This window comes from Oncorhynchus clarkii, chromosome 12 (assembly GCF_045791955.1).
Source record: "Oncorhynchus clarkii lewisi isolate Uvic-CL-2024 chromosome 12, UVic_Ocla_1.0, whole genome shotgun sequence".
Classification (NCBI taxonomy): Eukaryota; Metazoa; Chordata; class Actinopteri; order Salmoniformes; family Salmonidae; genus Oncorhynchus; species Oncorhynchus clarkii.
The window spans coordinates 19,136,016-19,149,122 of NC_092158.1; the positions used below are offsets into that span (position 1 = coordinate 19,136,016).

The 13,107-nt window shown below is 41.9% G+C and overlaps 1 pseudogene; it reads right to left on the reverse strand.

Moving 5' to 3' along the window:
• Positions 1 to 328: 328 nt before the first annotated feature.
• LOC139422843 (pumilio homolog 3-like) lies at positions 329 to 6,360 on the reverse strand (annotated as a pseudogene).
• Positions 6,361 to 13,107: the final 6,747 nt, after the last annotated feature.

Here is a 13,107-nt window from a genome sequence, read left to right on the forward strand (position 1 = left end):
CATGTTTTGTGGCTATACAGTTTGGTTACATTATATACAAACATTGGAGTAAAACAAACTTATAATTTGGGTTCTGATGGGGGATGACAATTGAACTAAGCTTGAGGCATTTAAGTTATATTCTTCAAGCATCAATGGGTGTCTACCATTAAGTCCTAAAATGTCTGTAGCAACTAAGGACTCTAGGGTATATTTGGAAAGTTAACCTCACTTTGTTCTTTAGCAGGGGTGTAAAACTCACTGCAAGTTTTTGTTTTTTCCTATCAATTAAGACCTAGACAACCAGGTGAGGGGAGTTCCTTACTAATTAGTGACCTTAATTCAATCAATCAAGTACAAGGGTGGAGTGAACCTGTAGACACTCGGCCCTCCGTGGAATGAGTTTGACCTGTGTTCTACAGTCTAGCTTAGTTGGTGTGGAGGGATTGGTAGGTGGTGGCAGGACTCACCTGTGGGCGTTTCCACCTCCTTTCTCCAGCACCTGGATGATTTCAGATGATAGGTGGGCGGGGCAGAACTTTCTTTCCATTCCTATTAGTGATGACTTCGGGCAGGGAGGCCAGAATCTCTGATAGGGACGGCCTGCTTCACCAGCTTAGTGTCATCTATGCAGTCAAAGGCAGCGAGGAGGACTAAGAACACACACTCTCCCTGAAGAGAAAATTAACAGACCAATAAGTCAGCCACACACACACGGACGTTTACATATTTGCATGGCGATCAAATTGTGGCGATCAAATTGTTGTGTTGGCTGACCATTGCAAACTTCCTGATGTACGTCTTCATGGTTTTAATGATGACTTTTCTGTCCTGAAAGGTAGAACCAATAAATCAGTGTACATACATAGGACACACACTAGTCTGTGGTTGGTGAGGATCATATCTCTAGAAGGCCTGAGTGAATACTCACCTTAGGTGTCCCATGCCACAGGCAGTGCATTGCGACTTTAGCTCCATCGTGGGTGTGGGCCATATACAACAGACTCCCTTATCAACCCAATAATTTCCTGTTAAGTTACATGATCAAAATGGTTTTAGAAACATGGTAGGATTCCCTCAGTAATTTCTACAGTCATTGCTGGTTCTACTTACAGTCCTTTGTTTGGCTGGGGCATGCAGGGTAAAGTCCACAAAAACTTTGTGCACCAGAGAATGTTTAATCACAGCCTCTCTACGGGAGAAGATAACATGGACAGAAATCAAAAGCAGTATTGTGATTTATTTGATTGTTTCCTGTGTGCAGCGTGAATGGTTAGAGGTGTGTGTGCTCAATAATACTCACTTTGTGGCCATGGGGGTAAGGATCAGTTTCATTTCCTCAAATGCCATTAACCCTGTCTGGGTTAGCCTCCAGCACCTCTAGTGTGGGGCACATTACCTACTGGGAACAAACAAACTGTCAGTCACATTCTGCATGTCATCCACACCAGCAGATATTCAGAGACAAGCAATCGGAAAGAGGATTTCTTGGTAACGTGATTATGCAGTCTGTTCAAGACTTTCACTGAACTAGAGAAGAGGTGTTGGAGAACCCCACTACTGCTTAGAACTCCACTTTGCTACAGTGCAGTGGGAGAGGTGTTGGAGGTGTCCTGACCTTGAAGACTTGGAACGTGGTTCCGTAGAGCTCCTCTATGAGTCTGAGGATAGCCTTTTCGTTGTAAGCGTACTCCACCACCGACAACGCATCAGTGACGCAGCATCTGTCTCACTTTTCCCTTGAAGCCCACCATCACACCTGCAACCTGCTCTTTGCTCCTGTGGGAGACGATGCACATACCAGACGTCAGATTTTCCATTCAGAAACCGGGATTACTTATTTCATCTGTAAACCTCACTGCATGCCAGATAAACTAGTAGTGAGTAGAGACTCAATCAAATGAGGACCTTTATATTCATCCTACAAGATATGTCTTCATACTGGGATAGCATGTCCCCATCCTTTTTAATATCTGAACCATGAATCAGATTATAGTCAAAACAGCTGGTATCTTCAGCCAAGGTCAGGATTACAGTGAAGGTTACAATGAGTGGAGTTTGAATTATTGACTTGATTCCCCATGTCAATGTCTAAGCAAATTATCAGGGAATTCAACCACAGACTAGATCAAGCTGCATGGCATTATTAATTTGAAATGAGATCACGAAGGTCTACTGTTGAATCATGTACAGATTTACAATGATTTAATCAACAAGATTACCCTTATTTTGTTTTGACTATTTTGGCCAGCTTTCCTGCCAGGATCTAATGCTAATAGCAGCATAAGATCGGATGATATTAAAATACTACATGTATTGCTAGTGCTACGACTTTATGTATATGCAACATTTGAGGTGGCAAAAGGCTCACTTACCCATACATTAAAAACGTCTTTACAATATTTCTGGCATACTTGATTTACTCAGCTCGACTATATAATCTACAGAACAGGATAACATTATTGAGATACAGAGCATTGTGATTGGCATGAGAAAAACAACTGACTCATTGCTGACTTGCCTAGTTAAATAACATTTAAAATTACTCAGAAGAACAACAGAACAAACCATTGGCCTTGGAGTTCATCAAAAAACTTGTCTTTGCTTGTCGTTTCCAAACTGGATTAAACACTGGAGGACTCTGGAGTCGTGAGCAAATGCTATTTGAATAAGAAAAAAAAGTACACTTTATCTGCAAACTTGAGTTGAGCATTTGGATGTCATGTACTGAAAACTAATTTGAATAAGTATTGTGCTCAACTGTTTTATAGTATTCAAGTATTGACAGTCATTGTCTGTCCAATCATTTCAGTGGATGGCAAATTCTCTATTGTAAGAGATGGAGAACTGTACACTGTCAAGAAAAAAATGAATAAATGCAAAACGGAGGCTTGAATGCAAAATAGAGATGTGATATACAGCAGATAAAATGTTGACTTAGGAGTGGTCATCTTGAACTTAGTCTTCTCTAGACAGAATGCGATGAGGTGGATGTTCTATTTACAAACTCTTCACCCGTTAGGCATGAGTGAAGAATTCTTTTGGAAGCGTTTTCTATAAGTGGTATATTGCCTCTTATTGTTCAATACCCCCCCCCCCCCCCCCATCTAGTGGTATCTCTATCTCCCTACTTTAATAATTTTTTAATTTTTTTACCTTTAACTAGGCAAGTCAGTTAAGAACAAATTCTTATTTACAATGGTGGCCTACCCCGGCCAAACCCTAACCCGGACGACGCTGGGCCAATTGTGTGCCACCCTATGGGACTCCCAATCACGGCCGGTTGTGATACAGCCTGGAATCGAACCAGGGTCTGTAGTGCTGCCTCTAGCACTGAGATGCCTCTAGCACTGGATCCTGTGTTATTTATTCTGAGGTAAAGTTCACATGGTAAATGTAAAATAAATAATTTATATTTCTCTTTGTAGATAATCTAGATCATGCATTCTATTCTACTAGGCACTGATTCATAGATTTTCTGATGCATTTTTTTGCTTGATCATGTGACATGCAATTATCCTTGAAATAGCAGCCAGCTGTGCGTGCTGACATTCAAACTGATGATGGCCTTAGGCTGAAATGTTTGTTTTTACCTTTCATTTATCTACAGATTTTTTTGGCCGCACCATGATGTTTTAATAAACATTGATTTTTTGAATTCAAGCCTAAGTTTGAATATACTCTATTTTTACTGTTTGCAAGTCTCCATCTCTTCCACTGTTCTGATTGACTCCTATGCACCTCGAACAAACATTCAGTAGTAAGTACCTTAAAAGAGTGCAGATGCCATCTTAAATCCTCCATTGTGCCATGCTCTCAATTTGTACATTGTCAATCTAAGTTATAGATTTGAATGCTGCCTTTCAGCAATGTAAATGTTAGACTCTTTAAAAAAAAAAATATATATATATATATATATTTCACCTTTATTTATCCAGGTAGGCAAGTTGAGAACAAGTTCTCATTTACAATTGCGACCTGGCCAAGATAAAGCAAAGCAGTTCGACACATACAACAACACAGAGTTACCCTCGGAGTAAAACAAACATACAGTCAATAATACAGTAGAAAAATAAGTCTATATACAATGTGAGCAAATGAGGTGAGATAAGGGAGGAAAAAGGCAACAAAAAAAGGCCATGGTGGCGAAGGAAAACACTGGAATGGTAGATGTGCAGTGGAAGAATGTGCAAGGTAGAGAGAAACTGTACTCATTATCTTTTAACAAGTTCCTGACTCATGAGTTTGATCCTCTTCTCTTAGTTGCAATCTTTCCTGTATTGAAATGGAGAAACATAAATAAGTACAGGTGGAAATATGCAACCTACATCATTAACCCCCCCCCCAAAATTAAAATAAAGTGGCACTGGTGGCACTAACTATACTGAACAAAAATATAAACCCTACATGCAACAGTTTTACTCAGTTACAGTTCATACAAGGAAATAAGTCAATTGAAATAAATGAATTGGGCCCTAATCTATGGTTGGGCATGGGCCAACACACCTGAGAGCCAGGCCCAGCCAAACATAATGAGTTTTTCCACACACAGGCTTTATTAGACAAATACTCCTGTCTCATCAGCTGTCCGGGTGGCTGGTCTCAGACGATCCCGCAGGTGAAGAAGCCGGATGTGGAGGTCCTGGGCTGGCATTGTTACACGTGGTGAAGCTGGTTGGACTTTCTGCCAAATTCTCTAAAACTACGGAGGTGGCTTATGGTTGAGAAATGAACATTAAATTGGCTGGCAACAGCTCTGGTTGCAGTCAGCATGCCAAATGTGCGCTCCATCAACTTGAGACACTTGTGGCATCGTGTTGTGACAGAACTACACATTTTAGTGCCCTTTTAGTCCCCAGCACAACATGCACCTATGTAATGATCATGCTGTTCAATCAGCTTCTTGATATGCTACCCCTGCTCATGAAACAAGGGCACAACACTTTACATGTTGCCTTTTATATTTTTGTTCAGTATAGAGTAGTTGGTTTAGCCTACCTCCTGACCATCTCCCACACCTGCTTGGCGCTGCTCACTATTTAATAAGTCATTTTTCTCAGTTTGCTGCCGGTTCTGTTTCAGTTCCTTCTTCTGCTGCTTGAAGTTGTCCCATTTGTGCTTCTTGGTCTCGGAACCTGAGCAAACAGACAAGCATTCCACCATTAGTGTGATTACTGATCATTCATACATAGATGTGAGATTCATGCAACTCAGAATCTAAGAAATAGACCTATTTCAAGAAATCCTCTTAATCTTCAGCATGCCATTACAAGAAGTACAGTTAGCCTATTAAAAACGTTGATCATTGGAGACTACACAGTTTATACTTTCCTCTTCATTGCCCTTCCCAGGTGTGAACTTCCTCTTTTTGGTTAACTTTGGGTCTGAACTTTCCATCTGTGGGGTTTTTTGTTCAGGAATTTCTGTGGAGGGTCATTTCCTATAAGGTTAGTGTTCTCAAACGTCTTGCCTTTTTCTCCACTGTGTGGTTCGAATGGCCTTTTTCCTGTTGATTTGGTCCCAGGTTTACTTGTACCTTCTGAACAGAATTTGAAGCTAGTCAGTTAGGCTTACAAGTTGTTTAATCCAGGGCATCATTAAACCAATAATGAACATTAATAGTATCACTACTTCTACCACTAACGTTACCACACACAAAAACAATGAATTACCTTTTCCGTTCTGTATGAACCTCTTGCCATCTTTAGGGGAAAAGGGTTTATTTTTAGGTTCCATTCTCAAGAACTGACTATTAAAAGGGAGACAAACCGCATGATCAGTAGGTAGTTGCAGCTTACGTTATGTACTAATCATAGTTCCAGCTTGTATACTGCATGTGCTGTGTTTTCCAGTTAAATACAGAAGCAGTAGGTAGCTAGCTAGCATTCAGCTGACTTGCTACCAACCCTGGCAGGCCAGAGAGAACTGAACAGATAAGGTATGATGTGCAATAACGATACATTTTTCCACTGACAAAGGAAACATGTCAACAATATTACTTGAACATTTTCCTACTGTAACGGCATTCCTCCTCCTCTTCTGAGGAGAAGCGAGAAGGATCAGAGGACCAATGCCCAGCGTGGTAAGTGCCCATAACGTTTTATTTTAAGATATAAACGGAACACTATGAAAATACAAAACAATAACCGTGAACATGAACAAAACAGTACCGTGTGGCAACAAACACCCACAACTCAAAAGTGAAACCCAGGCTACCTAAGTATGATTCTCCATCAAAGACAACTAACCACACCTGCCTCTGATTGAGAACCATACTAGGCTGAACTCAAAACCCCAACATAGAAAAACACACAGACTGCCCACCCCAACTCACGGCCTGACCATACTAAATAAAGACAAAACAAAGGAACTAAAGGTCAGAACGTGACACCTACGCATCAGAATACATTTCTCATGATGGAAAAATACAGAATAACATAAAAACAGGAACTGTGCAATGAGGGGGACACATACAGAACGTAGTGTAGAGAACAAACGGTCTTTTGTTAGATAACAGGAGCCAGGTGTGTGATAACTGTATCGAGAGCATGAGCGCATAGATATTCTACACAGCTACAACGCCTGACCACTGAAGCGCCTAGGGGCTAGGACCAGTTTGTGCGCCAACAATCAACGATAGGCTGGGTGAGTTTAAACCACGCCCAGTCTAGACTCTGTGACAGGCCAGCTCAGAAGTGGGAACTACTTCTGTCAGAGTATAATAACTTTGTCAGGAACAAGTCAGTTCTCTGTTCTACCCTGCGTGGTGTTACAGCAAACTCATATATACGAAAATTGCATTTACCATTTATTTGCTTAAGCTAATAAAAGTACATAGCATTGTACAATCGATGACTCAGTGTCATAAATTGTTCTGCTACCAGATTCGAATTGACGCATCCCTAACAGAACATAAAGATTTAAGGCATGAGCCTTCCAATCAGAAAATGTCCTGACTGCCGTAAAATGCACGGGATGTTTTTGATTGGGACAATACTACAACAATACGTATACGGCCCTATGGCTTTTCCAGACCTGTGGCATAGAACATTTATGATATATTTGTGTTTAGAGAAATAACTGTGATATACGTACTGTAAATGTAGTCATGGCTCTAACTATCCCCTGGATAGGCGAATTACTTCAGGAAACAGCAGAGGGAGCACCCAACTATCCACGTCGAAGGGATAGCAGTGGAGAAGGTGGAACAATCAAGAGCATCCTGTCGAGTTGTATCACCACCTGGTACGGCAACTGCACCGCCCTTCAACCACGAGCCTCTCCAGAGGCTAGTGAGGTCTGCACAACGCATCACCGGGGACAAACTACCTGCCCTCCAGGACACCTACAGCACCCAATGTCACAGGAAGGCCAAAAAGATCATCAAGGACAACAGCCACCCGAGCCACTGCCTGCTCACACCGCTATCATTCAGAAGGCGAGGTCAGTACAGGTACAAACAAAACTAGGACCGAGATATTGAGAAACAGCTTCTATCTCAAGGCCATCAGACTGCTAAACAGCAATCACTAACTCAGCAGAGAGGCTGCTGCCTACGTTGAGACCCAATCACTGGATACTTTAATAAATGGATCACTAGTCACTTTAAAGAATGCCACTTTAATAATGTTTACATATCTTACATTACTCATCACATGTACAGTGGAGCAAAAAAGTATTTAGTCAGCCACCAATTGTGCAAGTTCTCCCACTTAAAAAGAAGAGAGGCCTGTAATATTCATCATAGGTACACTTCAACTATGACAGACAAAATGAGAAAGAAAATTCCAGAAAAATCACATTGTAGGATTTTTAATGAATTTATTTGCAAATTATGGTGGAAAATAAGTATTTGGTCAATAACAAAAGTTTATCTCAATACTTTGTTATATACCCTTTGTTGGCAATGACAGAGGTCAAACGTTTTCTGTAAGTCTTCACAAAGTTTTCACACACTGTTTCTGGTATGGTGAAAGTTACAGGCCTCTCTCATATTTTTAAGTGGGAGAACTTGCACAATCGGTGGCTGACTAAATACTTTTTTGCCCCACTGTATGTACTGTATTTTATACCATCTACTGCACCTTGCCTATGCCGCTCAGCCATCGCTCATCCATATACTTATATGTGCATATTCTCATTCACCCCTTTAGATTTGTGTGTATTAGGTAGCTGTTGTGGAATTGTTAGATTACTTGTTAGATATTACTGCACTGTTGGAACTAGAAGCACAAGCATTTTGCTACACTCGCATTAACATCTGCTAACCATATGTATATGACCAAAAACATTTGATTTGCTGTAGTCATGGCTCCCTCTATCCCCTGAATAGCCTAAGTCACTCACCATTTTGTTTCCCCCATCCAGTCCCTTCAAATCGAGGTAAGAGCTAACGAATCAGGGAATGAACCGGAACCAGATCTCAGTTGATTAGAGAAGTAATGAGAGCTTATTGTTATGGGGCTAACACAAGTTTGTTGGTTTTGTATTACAGGTTAACAAACACATTTATCTCTTGATTACATTGGTACTGCAGATCCCCTTCTTTCCACTTGATGTCCCTGTACACTCTATAATGCATGACATGTATAGCTTTGGCTATTCATAGATATGATTATATAAAATAAACATATTATAATGTACATTCAAAGTTCTTTCATGGACATTTTTTAAACTGTGGTTTTATGGTGAAGGACATGAAGGCCCCTGGAACTTGATTGAAGTGGTGGTGATCACTTCAGGCATGTCTTTGAAAGGAAAATGCATTTTTAACCAAAGAAACAAAGTCATACTCCTGTTGGATGGAACTATGTGCTTTCTTAAAAAGGGGATATTTCTTTGACTACACTACGGATCCTACAGGGCACTTCAGGTGTACTTTACCTGTAGTCCCTGGCACTGGCTCTACTCTGTAGGGTCTGTCCACACTGTCTACCCTGTAGGGTCTGTCCACACTGTCTACCCTGTAGGGTCTGTCCACACTGTCTACCCTGTAGGGTCTGTCCACACCGTCCACTCCGTAGGGTCTGTCCACTCTGTAGGGTCTGTCCACTCTGTAGGGTCTGTCCACACTGTCCACTCTGTAGGGTCTGTCCACACTGTAGGGTCTGTCCAGTCTGTAGGATCTGTCCACTCCATCCAGTCTGTAGGGTCTGTCCACTCTGTAGGGTCTGTCCATATCGTCCACTCTGTAGGGTCTGTCCACACCATCCACTCTGTAGGGTCTCTCCACACGGTCCACTCTGTAGGGTCTGTCCACTCTGTAGGGTCTGTCCACACCGTCCACTCTGTAGGGTCTGTTCACACTGCATTGTCTGGAGGCTCTTACACCAACAGCCAACCAGGTACTCTAAACAGGCAGACAGGGGTGTAGTCCAGGCAACAGAGCACATTAGGCAAGTAGGAAATAACAATACTACCATATACCTGCTTGTACCAAAGGCTGTATTCGTTGAAAGGACATGAAGAGAGTATTAGCTTCTGCTATGGACAAAAATGTATGCAACCACTACCTTAAGTTGCTCTGGATAAGAGTGTCTGCCAAAGTGTAAATGTATGGAGCAACATTACAGAAGTCTCCATACAGAGAGAAAAAGATATGACTGTGGATCCAAACAGCGGGATTCTTTAGCTCTAAACTGTTGCGAAATTTGAGGCCTGACTGATCAACGACTGCTGTGATGTGAATGTCTTACCTCTGCCTGGTAGAAATGAAAAGCAAACACTATAATCTCAGTATAATTTCCCCCATTTCATTTCTATAGTACAGGCACTGTCCTTCTTCGGCTTACCTCGTGTTGGCTTTGAACTGGACAGTTCCGGACAGAGTCTGTCTCACCTAGCCAAACAGAGGGGTCTGGAAGAGACAGTGGACCTGGTACCAGTGAGTCAGAGGTTCACTAGGAGTGGTGTACAGCCACACTGTCATCCTGCAGAGAGAAAAGTAAGCTGTATGGTCTACACATGTTGTATTTGGCGCATGTGACAAAGTTTGATTTGATTTGAAAAGACTCCCTGTGATTTTACATTGACAGGAAACCCGCTAGGCTGGGTTCACAGCCCAGTTCCAGTAGGACCTGGAGCTGTGGGTGGCTGATTACATTGGCATATCGCAGTATTGGGGGAAACGTCTAACTCCCTACAGTTCTACACATTTTGCCATGGGACAGAGAGAAAATGTTAGCAATGTTATAGCTAATCTCATGCTGAGAAATTTGCATTTTTAAAGCTAAATTCCTGTTCTACTTTTTATTTAATTTTTTTGTTTTGGAGCTCATTTCCTGTTCATTTTTTAATTGTTTTTTGCCATGGCAAAAAACATGACATGTTCATATGTTGTGTTGTTTTTCTCTCGCCAGAAGCTGGAGCGTCCATGGTGCTTGATGTAGAGCTGCTCGTCAGTGAAGGGAGCCAGATGCATGTCACTATAGGTTGGTAACATACCTAAACAGGTAAAGAGAAGAAGTGAGACATTTCATCAGCAAAACATAACCAGAGATGTTCTAATAATGCCCACTTGATAGACTTTCACAAAACTATTCACAGGTTGATGGCAGCATGGGAAATGGCATCTCTTTCCATGTTGGAACTGAACCAAATATTGTCCATTCTATTGACAAGATAGTCGAGGGACCACTCTAACAATGGAAATACATGTTCTCAAAGATGGGTGGCAAGTGAGATCAGGTGGGACCATTCTAGCCAATGAGAGGGCAAATACACATGTGAACAACTGGTCATAGAGATAGATGACTCATCTTTGTATCTGTATGGTGGAATCCCTCACTGGCGATGTCCATGCTAAAATGGGTTATATTTTTTAAAGTTGTTGCAATGCCACGTGAGTCCACTTATATCAATGCATTTGTAAAAACCTAACCATTATGAAACTTATATTCGATCAAATAAGTCCCACGTAGCAAATGAGCAATTCATTTTTTTGGGACCAAATTCGACACTCATTGACCTCCATACAAAAATTCCTCATCTCGTGGGCATGTTTTCGTGGACAGGTTTTGGGTGGAGTAAAACCTCTCGCTTTACCTCTTCCTCTCTGACTGAACTGACCCATGGGTTTGAGCCACATTCTGGAGTGAAGGTAGCTCTCCAGCATCCTCTCGTTCAGCAGCATGTGACAATAGGCTCTGAGATGATCACATCCATCTGCTCAGGGCACAACAGCTCCTCAATCTTCCCAGCCAAGACTATGATCCTATCTGAGAGACGATTGCTCTTGACCAGCATCTGAAGGGGAATCAGAAATCATAAGGTCAAATTAAATGAAGGTTTCTGTTTGCGTCAGATGGATTTCTGTGTTACTAAAAATCCATTGCACTTTGATAAAGACATTCATCTGCTGGCTAAAAGTAGAGAGGATAATCCGCTGTTGACAAATTATGTTTTGGTAAACCCTCAAGCATGCAAACTCACCCTCAAAGTGCTCTGGTACAGTACACTTGCCTGCTATGTAAACAGTGAGTTGCTTTATTGATGCGAGAGCTGCTGGGCAGCTGCTCCACACACACTGAGTGAGTGGGACAGACTGCTGGGTCTTTAGATTTGTGAGAGACTGAAGCATAGAGTGTATTATACTTAAACCAGGTAAAGCTGGCCAGGCAATATCCTCTGACTGGGAGTGTGAGGGAGCCTCTCTTAATAGTGTTTCAATAAGGCATTGTCCACACTGGTTGGTTCCAATGTTTTAATATATATCCATGTATTGCTGATGCTATGTATTGACCAATGAGAGGCTTTGAAGCCACTGGTCGTCCATATTGGCACTCCTCAAAAGACACAGTCCCCCATAGGAATGAGTGGAATTCTACAGTATTTGAATGTTTCAAGGACAAAATAACATTAAGAGATGCATTAAGAGATCTGTAATATAATAAATGTGGCAAAAACAAATAGACATTAAATGTGTTTCTATTTTCAGAAATATTTGTTACAATGTTGAGGGAATGCCAAAACAGAGCCCGCTTTCAGTCATCTTGTGTATAAATCAGGGGTGTAACTTTCACAGGGGACATGTCCCCCCTCATTCTAAAATTGCATTTTTGCCACCCCCCAGTTTTATAATTGGAATGTGATGCAAACTAGGCAACGGTGTGCTTTAGGACCATGCGGACGCCTCTGAGCGGTCGGGTGACGCTGTTTGGAGTGTTTATCTAATTTTTCTATAATAAAACGCTCCTGCTATAATTCATTGGTTGGTTCTCTCGGTGTTGGCAGAGCATCCTTCCTGTTTTTCCAGACTTTGACTTGTGGAGTGTTCCTGTGAGGATGTGTCCCATGCACATGCATACTGACGCTGGCCAAGCGTCCACAGGGGTGGTCCCAGGCTCACACTATTTATATAGACCGCAGCTTAGGCAGACAGTATGATAGGGATTCAGCCTGCTCAGATAGACCATGCAATCACCCCAACAGGAATACATTATGGAGGTCCGCAATTCTTTTTTGTATTGCGTTTGTCAACTGAGTATAGGGTTCTGCTATTGGCCGATAAGCTGCAATGTGGAAGAAAATAAACAAGGGACCACAGGAGGCTGCTGAGGGGAGGATGGCTCATAATAATGGCCGGAACGGCGCAAATGGAATGAAATCAAACATCTGGAAATCATGTTTGATGTGTTTGATACCAGTCATTACCACGAGCCCGTTCTCCCCAATTAAGGTGCCACCAACGTCCTGTGGAAGGGACACATCTGGTTGCGGTCTAGAAACACCAGTAAAGCAGCATAAATATATTAGTGTGAACTATGCCTGACTGCTAAGCTAGAGGCCATCCATGAAAATATGTTCCCTTCACCCCCAAGCTGGTTTCTGGGCCAAGAGTAGCCTCAAGTCATTATACCCTCAGAATTTCATGCTCTGTGTGCGAAGCAGGAGGTCCGTTTTATAGGGGCTGTTCTGTTCTGGAGGTGTGACTCTCTGAGACTCTCTGTGTTTCCAGGGCTGTGCGATTTTTATCAAGGGTTTGTTCTTTCCATGTAGACACCATGAGGTTTGAGCAAGATGCATTGATGACACAGGTGATTAGGACTGTGATAAGTGATTCATCATCTTTACCCGGGACTTATTGGGCCAAGCAATACAAATTACTTTTATTCACTGGTCAGAGCTCTA